This window comes from Melozone crissalis, unplaced genomic scaffold (assembly GCF_028551555.1).
Source record: "Melozone crissalis strain CALT ecotype California unplaced genomic scaffold, PUWL_Pcris_2 ptg000029l_1, whole genome shotgun sequence".
NCBI lineage: Eukaryota > Metazoa > Chordata > Aves > Passeriformes > Passerellidae > Melozone > Melozone crissalis.
The window spans coordinates 21,664,062-21,677,188 of NW_026535807.1; positions in this window are offsets into that span (position 1 = coordinate 21,664,062).

The following is a 13,127-nucleotide window of genomic DNA, read 5'->3' on the forward strand; positions in this document are numbered from 1 at the left end:
CTGGTTTTTATAAGTGATGTAGTTATGACCTTACACCATTTTGAACCAAAATAATTCATGTTCCTGCACTTTGACTGTTTTTTCTACCTGTTGCTCTAACTACTGGGCACTAAAATGACAGCAAGAAACATTTGCAGAGTGTGACCAAATATCACATAATTAAGCAATTTGACATTGGAATGCAGAAAACAAAATGTAACAGTAAAAGACTGGTCTAGATTTCATGTGCTCAAAGTAATAATAAAGACATCAGCAGGGAAATCAGTCATGCACATATATTATTTGTGTGCACTTAAGTTGGACAGATAGGATAATGGATGTGGTACACACCAGATGTTACATTTCCTGGAAATAGATATGTTAAAGGAGCTCACAAGTGGTTGTCAATGCCCCTTTCATTACCCCATCAGTCTAAATTTATCCAGTTGAAATAAACATCTTAGTTTGTCTGAACTTAGGATTCACCTTTAAATTTCTCTGTGCTACTTTTTTGTGCACAAAATAATAGTTAAAAACTCTGCCATGCAATGCTATGGTGTTTCTTAAATCCTCTAGCAAATTTAAAGGGTAGGAACTTTCTCACAGGCTCATTTTAGGACAGGAGCAGCAGCCAGGTGGCCACAGGGATGTTCAGACACAGCCAAGGCCCACACTTCAGTAATAGTTTGGTCTTGTCCATCACAATATGCAGAAATCACCAGCTCAGCCCCTGTGTCCCTGCACAGCAGTGGCTGATCCAGGGAAGGCATTTGTGGAAATTCCTACTGAACAGGCCATAACATTTGGAATTGCTTTTAGAGAGATTGTCTTTAAAAGAAGCCAGTAACTAGGCTACCTTAAGGGTTAAAAGCACTCTGTAGTGCATGATACATGATAGTTATGTAGTTGCATGATATGAATGCAATAGTTTACCAAGGCAGTAGTTGGCTGTGTTTTTGCAGACCATTTAAAAAAAAAAAAAATCAGTGTAGTTGAAGAAGAAAAACTATCAAGGTGCTCATGCCTTCAGCATTCCATGGGAATGGCTGCTGAGCAGCCCGGAGTGCTGGGAGCACACACTGTGTTTGCACAGGGAGCTCTACAGAAAGGTGTGTCTGCAGCTCTGGGGCTGCTTCTTTATGTAATTTATCCTGTGCAGGTTTCAAGCATTCACAACTGCACATGTTTATGGCCTCTGGTGACTCCTGCCCCACTGGGCATAGTGGGACCCTGTTATTTATATGGACACCAGGTCTGAGCTGCCATTGGAGACCCTTCCAGCCTCCTCTGGCGGAGGGAGGGAATCTGTGAATCTCCTGGTGAGCCTTGTTTTCAACACCAGGAATCCTTCATTAGAAATGCCAGCCAGGAGGGGCAGCACTCTTGGGTTCTGTGACCCTGGGAGCAACGCTCTCCTCAGTTTGGCACTCCATCTGATAAGGAATAGGATGAGGAATAGAATAAAGAATGGGATGAGGAGTAGAATAAAGAATAGGATGAGGAGTAGAATAAAGAATAGGATGAGGAATAGAATAAAGAATAGGATGAGGAGTAGCTGCTGCTGGCATCACCCTGCTGAACAATGAAGGACTGGACACTGCTCCATGTGTTTGATGTCTGCAGGGCTTCCAGCCCCAGGCCAAGGAAAAGGTCCTTCAGCAGTTCTATTGGTAGTGGTGCTCTCAGGGGGGTTGGGATGCTGAGGAGCCCTTCATTGAAATAAGGAATAGGACCTGAATAAAGGAGGAGTCTGAAAAAGGAAGTACATTGGAGCTGGACAGAGCCTTTGGAGTGTGTGGAATGCACTTGTCAGCAGTTATTTTTGTGCCAATGAGTTATCTAACTGTTACTGTTTACATACCAATTTGCTCTGTTATTGAATAATTTCTGTAGTAACCAGGGCAACAATTCCATCACATGATAAATTAATTACTCCAAAGATACACATCTTCATAAAGGAGCTTTGTATCATCAGTTATGCAGATGCTTGGAAAATTTAGTACATTTCTTGGTTGGGAGATGGATCCAGTAAATAAACAAAATCATCCCATACTTCAGGCTCAGCCACAACCTGTGTGTGGTATAAGAAATCTTCCCCCTGACTGGACTGGGGCTTGGATCTAGTTTTAAGATGTGCTTAATAAAACCAAGCTCTTGAATTTCTTTTCTGCCTGTTCCATTCATGCAGATCTGAGCAGAAGCCCCCAGGTGAGAGCAGACTTGGCATGGGATGGGCAGAAGGAGGTGAGGATTTGTCTCTCAATCCATGGTAAAGCCCATGGTGCAGGATTAGAGGAAAGGCAAGGGCACTGCTGAGCTTTGGCTTTTCATGGTGATTTTTCATGGAATAAGTGCACTCCCATGCCAGGAAAACTTGAGTTACTCAACCTTGTAGCATCTCATTGTATAGAGGAATGAGGCTTCCAGAGATCCATGGTCAGGAGATTGCAACCTTCTGAAAGGGCTGGAGATTTTAACTGATTCATTTCTACAGCAAAACCCAAAAGCGTGGCATAAATATTTTCCTCCTGTTTTGATGGATTTAGAAAGTAAAGAAAAGCAAAAAACATGGCAGGAGAGCAGGATTAGGTCTGAAGTGACCTGAGGATATTAATGAAGATCAGTGCTTGTAGCTGAAGTAAAAAGGACCATCAGGGTCCAAGTCAGGGTGACTGCAGCTGCAGATCTCTGTAGGTCAGGAGATTTAATTTATCTTCAAGACAGCAATAAAGGGTGGATGTAGAACTCTCAGGTTAGGTGGGAAAAACCTGTCAGAAGAGGTTGTGAGTCTTCATCACTGCAGGGTCTCCCAGCCATGGTGCACTGTCCTCCCCTGAGCTCTGCTAGAAACGCAGGCTGTGGAGCTGAGAGAAGAATCAGCCATAATCTGTAAATCCTGCCTGTCCCAGGGCCTGGCTCTGTTCCTGTGCTCTCCTGCTCACGCTCTGGGCTGCAGAATGCTCTGTGACCTGTGTGAGTGGGCGCTGTGCAGCTCTGCTGGGTGTGCAGCCAGATAGAGAACTCGCTGACACACCTGAGATAGGCATCTCCCAGACTGTCAGAACTTGACTTCAGTGCACCAAAGCCAATTAGCTATCTACTTATATTAGAGATAAGCTACTTAATGGATCTAAACTTTTATTCCCTTTTTGCTACTTGTGATAATTTTGGAAGTCAAAAGCTTTTCTAAAATTAGTGTAAGAATTTCATAATGGTTGAAATCAAGGACTTTTTGTAGCATGTGCAATGCACAGCATGGTGGGATGCTGAAGCTGTTGCATTAGGTTTCTTCACACACAGTGAAATATTCTGTACAAGGTAAGAAAAGGTAGGAAAGGGGAACAAAAAAGCCAAAATTAAGAGGTTCAAGGTGCTTAATTTTATGGAATCTGTGAAGAAATATGTCTTCAAAATCTTCAGAGCAAAAGAGAATGGGGAAGCAGCTCTATAATTACTCCAATCAGAAAGTATGCCAACAAAAAAGGAACAATTAGTGATGTTTCCCAGGCAGAAGATATTTCTCCTTACCTGAGTGATCTATTGCAGAGATATGTAATTAAGTACATGTAATAATAGGTTGGGTAACTCTATCCCTGTCAAAAAGGAAAGAAAATCCATCCTATTGATAATTGCAGGTTTCTCTGTGTCTCACTTCTTTCCATCCTCCTTTTCTCCTCATCAGATTCCTTAAACATGCCTGGCTTCGGGCTCACCATGCTTTAGCTTGAGTCAGTGGACGTGCTTACATCTCCCACTGCAGCCCAGGAGCTGGAGGTGCCTCCAGGTGTGCATCTGCTGCCCTTGGGGTGTCCGTGGGGATGGGGGGCTGCTGACCAAACACTGCTGGAACAAGCTCTGTGTCCTGCTGCCTTCTGTTGTCTTATATACTACAACAGTTCTACTATCATTTTATGTTGTCTCATATATCACAAGTTCTTTTATCATTATGGTGCAAGGGTTCCATGCCCTCGGTTTTATTCCTCCTTGATGTTTCTCACAGGCAGCTCTTCTGAGCACTGCCTGTTCCTGATCCTTGCAGCAGCCTCCTGAGCCCTCTGACTCCAGTTCCCACAAACCCACTCCTTTACACCACTGTTCTTGTTGGCTACAGGTGTGGCCTGTTATCATCCAGCCTGCTCCTAATCTTTATTAATATGGTCCAGCTGCAATGCCTTGGGGGATAAGAGTACATTCTATACCACCTTCATTTACCCATTCTGTGTCCCCCTGCAGCCTTCCATGGCCAGAGGTGTCAGAGGAAGCCCCTCAAGGAGCACAGGCTGGAGCAGTGCCCAGCTCACCTGGGCTGTGCTGCCCATCCTGGAACATGGATGGACACTGGTGAGGGTGGCTGAGGCTTGGCTGCATCTCAGCCACGGGGCAGCTGCAGCTCTCCTCAGCCAAGCCAGGTTTGAACTGCATTTCAAGAATTTGAAACTGAAATCTGCAGCTGTTTGCGTTGTAAACTGAAAATCCGACTGGTGCTTGAGAGGAACAAAGACCTTCCCCTTGTATTGCTCATAACAGTGTTTCCTTTCCAAGAAATGGGATTTCACTTTTGTTTGATGAGGATGAAATGAAGCTGTCTTCAAATAAATAAATAAATAAATGAAGCAACAAACCACCCGTACAATGTCACATTTAGAGCAGAAGTCAATTTTCACCTGTGCAGATCCAGGGCTCCTCAGGAGGCCGAGAGCTGCAGCCTCTCCTGGCAGGGCAGGATTGAGCTTCGCTTGCCCCTGCCTCTGCAGAAGGCACAGGCCATGTATCTAGAGGATATTATTGGCCAATGATGACTTACTGCCCGTTGTAAAGACTAATAACAATATGTAATGAAAGAGATTAGGTATTTTTGATCTTTGCCATTCACTCGGGTTTGTCCCAGTACGTTCTTTTAACTGGAAGTGTCATCTGTGAACATGGGCAGTATTTTTCGCTTTCCAGAACAAGCAATGAGCAAGTCTGGTCATTATTTGGCATATTAGCTTTTTTCCAGAACAAGTCTGGAAAAGGTACTATATAGTGTTCTAATGCTTATATAAATTTCTTGTTAAAAAAAGGCAGAGCTGTAGTACCACTAAGCCAAAAGCCAGCTTTCCAAAAATGTAAAGAACAAGGGAGGCTTCTAAATCCATACCTGCTTCTTGAAAAGATTATTACCAATAGAAGATGTTACAGTGGCTTCAAAAATAAATTATCCAAAGAACACAAATTGTATTTGTTTTGCAAAGTGACATACAAAAATAGAGATGGGAGTTTTATTCACAAGCTCCTTGCAGTTTGATTCTCTCTGCTCACCTTTACATTAGCAGACTGTGAGGATTCCAAAGCCAGGAGCTGTCAGCTGTTTCCAGCAGGGTTTTTAGACCTCTTGTTAGATGACCCAGTCCCAGGGATTTTCCTCTGAGCAGGGCTCTATTCCCAGAGAAGCACATCCTTCTGTAGGGCATCTTAAAAAACATAATTTTGAATAAGCACAGCAGTGGAGACTCGGCTGGATCCCAATATCCAGTAGCACAGATCTTTGCTGCCTGAAAGCAGCTCGTGGCTCCCTAAATTTGTTCAAATAAGTAAGCATCATCTTTCAGAAAATTACCTACAGAATTCAATATAGATTATTAGAAGACAGATCATATAAACAATATAATAGTGTACCTGTCATCCCCATAATCTTTGTCCCTCCGGTGTTTTTAGATAACTGAGTCAAAATGGCCATAACCTGACTGGAATCTTTTTGGAGAGAGCCAGGATCTTTGTTCCTGGAGCTATTTCTGCCTCTTTTCCTTTTGTCACTAGCAAAAAAGTAAGCCAAGAATTTTATTCTTCTGAATTCCCAAACGCCTTGCTCTGAATGCAGTTCCTTCCATTACTGCCCAGATACCAATCTACCCTTGCTCTGCTACTGTCAGCAGGGCTCCCACCCTGCAGCCTGCAGAGAGGAGACTTTGCCATCTCCCTTCACAATTCAGACTTTGTTTCTCCAGCAGGAAAATGGCTCATTCCAAGGTGCTGCACTCTCAGGTGGGTTCACTTTCCCGTAGAGTTTTCCCTCCTGACAAAACCCCTCAATGGTGATGCTGCTGGAAAGCTCAGCCCCACTCGTGACTTTCTGGGTACATCCACACACTTAACTCACAGAGAAATGAGCCCATTTTGCCCTTTAACCTCGAGGTTACAGTTAGAAGGGTAATTCCAGTGGCTCTTGACGTGGAAGGTCTGGCACTGACTGTGTCTCCTAGAGGTTGACAGTGAAATTCTGGGAGTCGTATTTGGCAACGCAGACAGCACCAATGGGGGCTGAAAGATCCAGCTGAGCATGGAGAAAGAATAAATTGATTACAGCTCACTCAAGTGCAGATTGAACTGTCTGTCAGCTTCTAGTTACTGTGCGCTCTGTACTGCCTTTTGATTTTTTTCCCATTTTGATATAAAAGCCACGTTACATGCAGGAAATAATGCCGAGGTATTTATAGGGAAGATGTTTTGATAAGAATCCAGTCAAGAGTTTCTGTCATCCTTCACTTCAGCTTTTAAGCCCTCAGAGTACAGTGCTCCAAATAAAGCATGCTGTGGTGAAGTTCTCTTCTGACAAACCATGCTAAGGTTCGGTTAATTGTTACACAATAAAGAAATCTTTAAAAACCCATAGGACAAGCTATAATCTTGGAGTCCTGCGGAAACACTTTGCAATGCTCCTCTGGAGGAAGGTGTTTTTAATCTGAAACAGGAAAACTGAGCTGGTATCCATGTTCCCCAGAGAGGTTGTGCCTTCCCATCCCTGGCGGTGCCCAAGGCCAGGCTGGACAGGGCTTGGAGCAGCCTGGGACAGTGGACGGTGTCCCTGCCATGGCAGGGGTGGCACTGGATGAGCTTTAAGGTTCCTCTAACCCAACCCACTCCAGGATTCTGTGACTCCCTGTATAATGGAGCCCATGCACCCAATCTCAGGATGGCAGGAAGAAAAGCCAATTCCGGCTGAATCAGACACTTCATGCCCAGCTGAGTTATTTGTCCTGTAAAGTGTTCATGTTCACTGAAAAATTCTGGGGAGAAAAAGAGGAGAAAAACGCCAGTTTTACAGATAGACAGTGAATGCAGTGGGTGGGCATTAACTCTTTGAGAGCCAGAGCTGGGTCACAAATTAACCACAAAGCTGGTTTGGTAGGAACCAGCTGTCCCATGGAATCAGAGGATGTTATTGCGGTTCCGGTAACAAGAAAAGCGAAGCTGGTCTGGAGAGTCAGTCCTGTGAGGAGCAGCTGAGGGAGCTGGGGTTGTTCAGTATGGAGGAAAGGAGGCTCAAGGGGATCTTCTCACTCTCTCCAACTCCCTGGCAGGAGGGTGCAGGCCTCAGACTGCACAAGGAGAAGTATAGGTTGGACATCAGGAGGAATTTCCCAGTGGAAAGCATTGTCAGGCATTGGACAGAGCTGTCCAATGGGGGGAGTGTCTATCCCTGGAGGTGTCCAAGGACACCCTGGATGTGGCACTCAGTGCTCTGGGCTGGGCAGCCACGTGGGGTCGGGCACAGGATGGATTTGGTGATTTGGAGTCCTTTTCCAGCATTAATGATCCTGGGATTCTGTGGGATCTTAAGTCTTCCCACAGAGGGGAAAGACCAGGAGCCTCCCACTGCCCTTGCTGCCCCAAGATTTCCTAGAGGTTGAATTTCCTACAAAGTGAACATATCTAGGTCCTCTGCCATCACCCCAAGCCAACCCCAAACAGGGTAACTGCACATGAAACACTCGGGGCTGGGGAGCTGCAGGTGGAAGTTTTGTCATTGCCAAACTCTTGTTTACACAGCAAAAGAAAATAAATAAAGAAATATTTGTTTGAATTCAAACTGAACCTCTGAAACAATTAAGTGGAGCTGAGCAAATTCATAAAACAAAGGTTAATGACACGTCCCCCACACTGCTTGGCTGTGTGCCCCCATTGATTGACTGGTAGAAAGTTACAGGCGTTAAGTTGGTATTTTTCATTACTTGTGATGAAATATGAGGATTTCTTACCATTCCCTCTGCCTTATTCTTGTAACTAAAGCCACCCATTCATTACAAGAAATCATTATTTATTTATGTGCAGGAAAGAATCCAGGCTACTTCAGAAATTCCAGTGCTCCCTCAGTAGCCTGGTTGCTGTTACCATTCACCTTTTCCATGTGTGTCCCTGAAGTTTGTCTGAATCCAACAGGAAAGGCCAACCCTGCAACAATGCACTTGTAGGCAAGAGGAAAATCCCAGCTTTGCTTGCAACAAGTGTTCCATGATTGTTTCTCAGCGTTTTTCTACCCCGTGCAAACCAAATGGGGGTTGTGTGCGTGCACCAGTTGGGTTTTAGCAAAGTCTTTCTGGTGTCCACCTTAAATTTTATTCAGAATAACAAGAAGAATGAAGTTGTGGATATAACCCCGAAGGCAACTACATGTGAAGTCATTTATCACCAAAAAAAATGTGAGGAATGTTGAAAATAAAGTTAACGTTCATAGTCATATTTTCATTTTTTTAACCTGTAGTGCTAAAGGCATTTCTCTTTGTTCTCTAAGCATTTTCCTTTCTTTTTATTCTTTATTTGTTTGATGCAAGACATTATAATGTTTCAAAAAGCAACTTGAAACTGTTCCTCTAAATGTAAGAAACGTGTAAACTGAAGAATAGAAAGAACCAACCATCTTCCTGTTTTCCTCTCACCTTCCCCCAGCCAGAGGTTTAGCTGCTGCCTTGTGCTGCATCAAAAACAAGCTCTGGTGCCAAGGTCTGAACTGCCAGAGCCACTCTGGTTACCTGGCATGGCACAAATGCCCTTGAAGGCAAAGCCAGGGCCACGATGGGACAGAGGGGCAACTTCCCTCAGACACAGGGACAGCAGCCTGGCACCTGCAGCTGGCAGCCAGCTCATGGAGGGGTTCTTGTAGTTTGTGGGGTTGTTGTTGTTGTTGTTATCATCATCATCATCATCATCATCATCACAAATGATGGTAGAATCCGTGCAGGGCAAGGAGGGGTCTGGGGTGTTTTTTGTGTGGTCCCACTTCCAGGAATGGCAGCAGTGAGGGGCTGAGTGCCAGTGTGGGCTGCACTCCCCCATGGTGTGTGTGTCTGGGTGTGCTCCCTCACCTCCCAGGGCAGCAATTCCCTCCCTTCAGCCTCTCAAATCCTCCCACTGGCTGGGAACAGCCACATCTGAGTGTTGTGTCCAGGGCTGCCAGGTGTGTGCAGAGGTGGAGGGATGCCCTAGAGGCGGTGTGAGATGCAGTGAGGAGGGGCAGAGCTGTGGCACTCAGTGCTCTGGTGTGGAATCACTGTGAAGGGGGCACGGAGCTGCTCTCCAGGAGCTCTCCCAGCCAGGCACAAGGTTCCAAAGTGGAGCTGCTGTCGTGTGCACCCTGCTGTGGAAAGATCCCACAGCCCGGGGCTCTATCTGGAGAACAGAAAATTGGTTGTGCAGCCGTGAAGTGGGAATCACAAATCAGAAAGCCTCGGGATTAAGATTCCGAGGAGTAGAGTTTAATTACAACAAGCTCTCTCAAGCATTACTGCAGCACTTGCAGCAGTGTACACAGCGCTAATCTGTGCTAACAGCCTCCCCTACAAGTTGTTCTGCCATTTGGCAATTCGGGGCTGGAAATGTGTTCTCTTGGGGAGCCAGCAGGGACCCAGCCTGTGCTGGTGCTCAGCTTTTAACCCTGTGGGGATGGAGCGGGAGGTGCTGGACAGGCTGGGATTGCTCACACCCAGCACGGCTCTGGAGCGTGCAAAAGCAGTAGCTGCAGAGCTGGTGGCTCAGGGCGAGCTCCAGCTGACTGTGTTCCAAGTCAAACACAATAAGCTGTAAACCCAATGGAATGTGAAAGAAATTCATACCTTGGTGAACCGTAAACAGAATCACGGATGATAAAATTTAATCAAAATGTAACATTGCCTTCGGGATTCAGATCCAGTGTCTTTTGATGATTAGCAGGATTATCAAATGTAGATGCTCTTTTGAATACCATAATGTTGTAACGTTGCACTCTATGGAACATCAATGCCAGAAATAATTTAACACCTGCACATAAATCATTTTGCAATTATCTTTTGGGAATTATTTTATCTTAATCTTTTTATTTTGTTCCAAATAAAATTAGAGAGGAACACTGAAAGATGACACTAGGTGAAGCAGAGGAAGGATAGGAGCACTGTCAGGTTATATAAACTAAGCTAAATGTCTGTTTTCTATTATTTAATTTTTAGATTGACATGCAGCTTTGGCTAAGGACTGTAAAACAGAAATGGTTTGTGTGTATGTACATATAGTTAATTAAATGAAGGTTTAACTCAGCAAGATTGAAAATATATGTGCTGTGCTCTTTAGCACTAACAACAGGGATATTAAGGCTGGAAAACCTTGAGCCTGTTGATCCTCCTTTCCCTAAAGCAAAACAGCCACCTAAGTTTGGGACTTAGAAGATTATCAGTCAGAAGTTACAAAAACTATTCTCTGATCAGGAAACAGAAAAGAGACAAAGTTAATTCTTCCTCACCGTGGGGGGAGCTGGGTGTAAAAAACCCTGTGCAGCCGGAGAGGAAAACTGCCCCAGGTAACTCCCAACGTGGTGGTGGGTGGGTCACTGGTGTTAATGGAAACTGGGGCTAAATCCCACCAATCCTTTAACAGCTGAACCCCCCATGCTGGGAGCATGTAATGATGGGCTGTGTCTGCAGAACAAAATAAGTCAGAAATAAATTATTACATTTGGGTGCACTTGGATTGTGTTCCAGCATCTGACCAGCTTTGTCTCAGCAGTGTTTTGAAAGGGAATTCTTGAAACCTTATTGCCAACAACTTTGCTTTCTGCTCTGAGCCATCACTGGGGAGTAAAATCTCCAGTGTGTAATAGTGACAGTAATGATAAGCAAGCAAACTGTGACAGCAACAATGCAGATGTCACTTTATATTCAGCCAAAAGAATGACAAAATGCCTCACTCAGGGTGTCAGTAACCATGGGCCAAACTCTGCCCCAACAGATCTTCCTGTGAGCTCCTGCAAACACACGAAATACCAGAACTGGCTTTTATTTTTGTACAAATCATTGTAATTTCTGTACCTGTTTGTCATAGGAAAGTTTTCCCCTGTGTGCAGGGGGGATGTGAGCAGGCTGTGCAAAGCTCACCTTCCTATCTTGCCAGCAGGAGCTAAAAACTGAGCCCTGGGGATTCCTTTGAAATAGAAAAAGAATAAAATTCATGGGTCTATTTACTAACTTTCAAACAGTGGCAGGGTGAAGTTAAACAAGTAACTCAGGAAATGCTGTGAGCTCTTTGGATGGGAGTTCCCCATGGAGGTGACAGGGAATAGCCCTCAGTGAACAGCACAGCCTTTATCCCAGGACTGTGCTCCTGGTCAAAACTTGACCAAAGACATTTGCAAAGGTGGAAATAACTGTGCCATTTTAGTGTGATTCAAGGATTTATTATATTCTATTTTCTTCCTAGCGTACTTCCATACCTGTGTGTTCCTTCCAGCTCAGGACATGCAATGGTTCTGTGATTCATGCAAATGGCTCAGTATTGCCTGGGAAGAATTCAATAATTCTGCCCATGAAAAAACTTTACATTGAGAGATTTCAGTAGGTCTGAGCTTGGAGGAAGAGGTTTTTGAAAGTGAAAAGGAAGGAAAGTTTTGATGTAAACATTTTCCATGCTGGACAATGTTGTGTTTAGAAAACAAACACTTTATTTTTCTGATGGGTCTGCATGGAGGATGAAGCCACACACTAAGCAACCAAATTTTCAAAAATAAAGAAGACTCTGTTAAATAAAGATAAGCAATGCAATGGACTATACAAAAAAGATTTTGGTGTTTTGGCTTTGCTTGTTGGGCTTTAATGTATATTTCTTTAAAGTTGTAATAATACATGTGCACTGGAGTGCTGTTAAAAATGTTGGCATCTTTTATCTTAATTTCTGATTGATTTTATAATCAAGTGAGCTTAAATAATATTCACTTTATTTAATTATTATACAATTATTAGCAATTATTTTGGCTTTGCTCACCAGTACTGAGCAGGTTTCAGCTGCTTGGCTTTGCAGTAATCACTTTCAAGTCTATTTAGATACAAACATTAATGCTCCTACATCTTCAAACCTGGAGAAAGGTTAAAAAGAATAAAGATAGGGTGATCTCCTTATACAGAAAATTGAGTGTAGCCCTGGTTTCCTTTAGAGCTCTTTGCCTTCACTGTATAACACAACATATGGGGCAGTAAAATTCAGTGTGAGAAAGGGGAAGAATGTTTTAATAAGGCTCATAATAGTGATTGTCTCTGATCAGTTTTAGGTTTTAAGATGAAGAACGTCACATGAACCCAACTACTATTAACATAAGTTATTATGCAAATCTTTGGTCAGGGATGGAATCATTATGCCACACTCACTATGATGTAAGAGCACAGAAAAGCCTTTGTAATTTGAAATGGAAATTAAACCAAGTGAAAGATGCTCCATGCCCATGGGATTTCTTCACAGTATCAGCACAGGAATTAAAAGGTTGCTTCAATTTTTTATGTATCTCAGTAGGACGTTAACAATGTCTTAGTTTACTATCACAGTGTCTGCACTGAAATTCCAGAATGTCCAGATTTGATTTCCCCCACCATCGTTTACATTCCCACAAAATCTGAGAGGCACTGCAGGGTGGGAAAATGGTGGTGAACATTTGTAGGATCTGACTGAGCTCTGAAACATCTCTGAGCAGTCCCTGAGGAGAGCAGTGAAGGGACTTAAGCACGGAACTCTGCTATCACTGAGTGTCTGGGTCAGAGTGGAGGGTCAGCTGTGGGCACTTCTGGGAGTGCTCTGGAAAGCTTAGGGTGCTTTGGGTTTTGTTGGAAGTGGTAAGAAGTCACTCTAAAGCTTTCCATGGAGATGATGTTCCTGTAGCTGTGATCTCTGATTAAAATCAGAGGTAGGGAGGCTGTGGGGCTGTTGTTTGAGAGGCTGTTACTCCAGGATGGATATTTCAGTGTGTTTATACCTGCAGTGATGCTCCTGACACACAAATCAATGTTCAGAGCTGGTGGAAGTTTCTCAGCACTTGTTTAGATTTCATTGACTGTAACATTCTTTAACCAGAATAACATAAATTATTCTTATGTAACAGG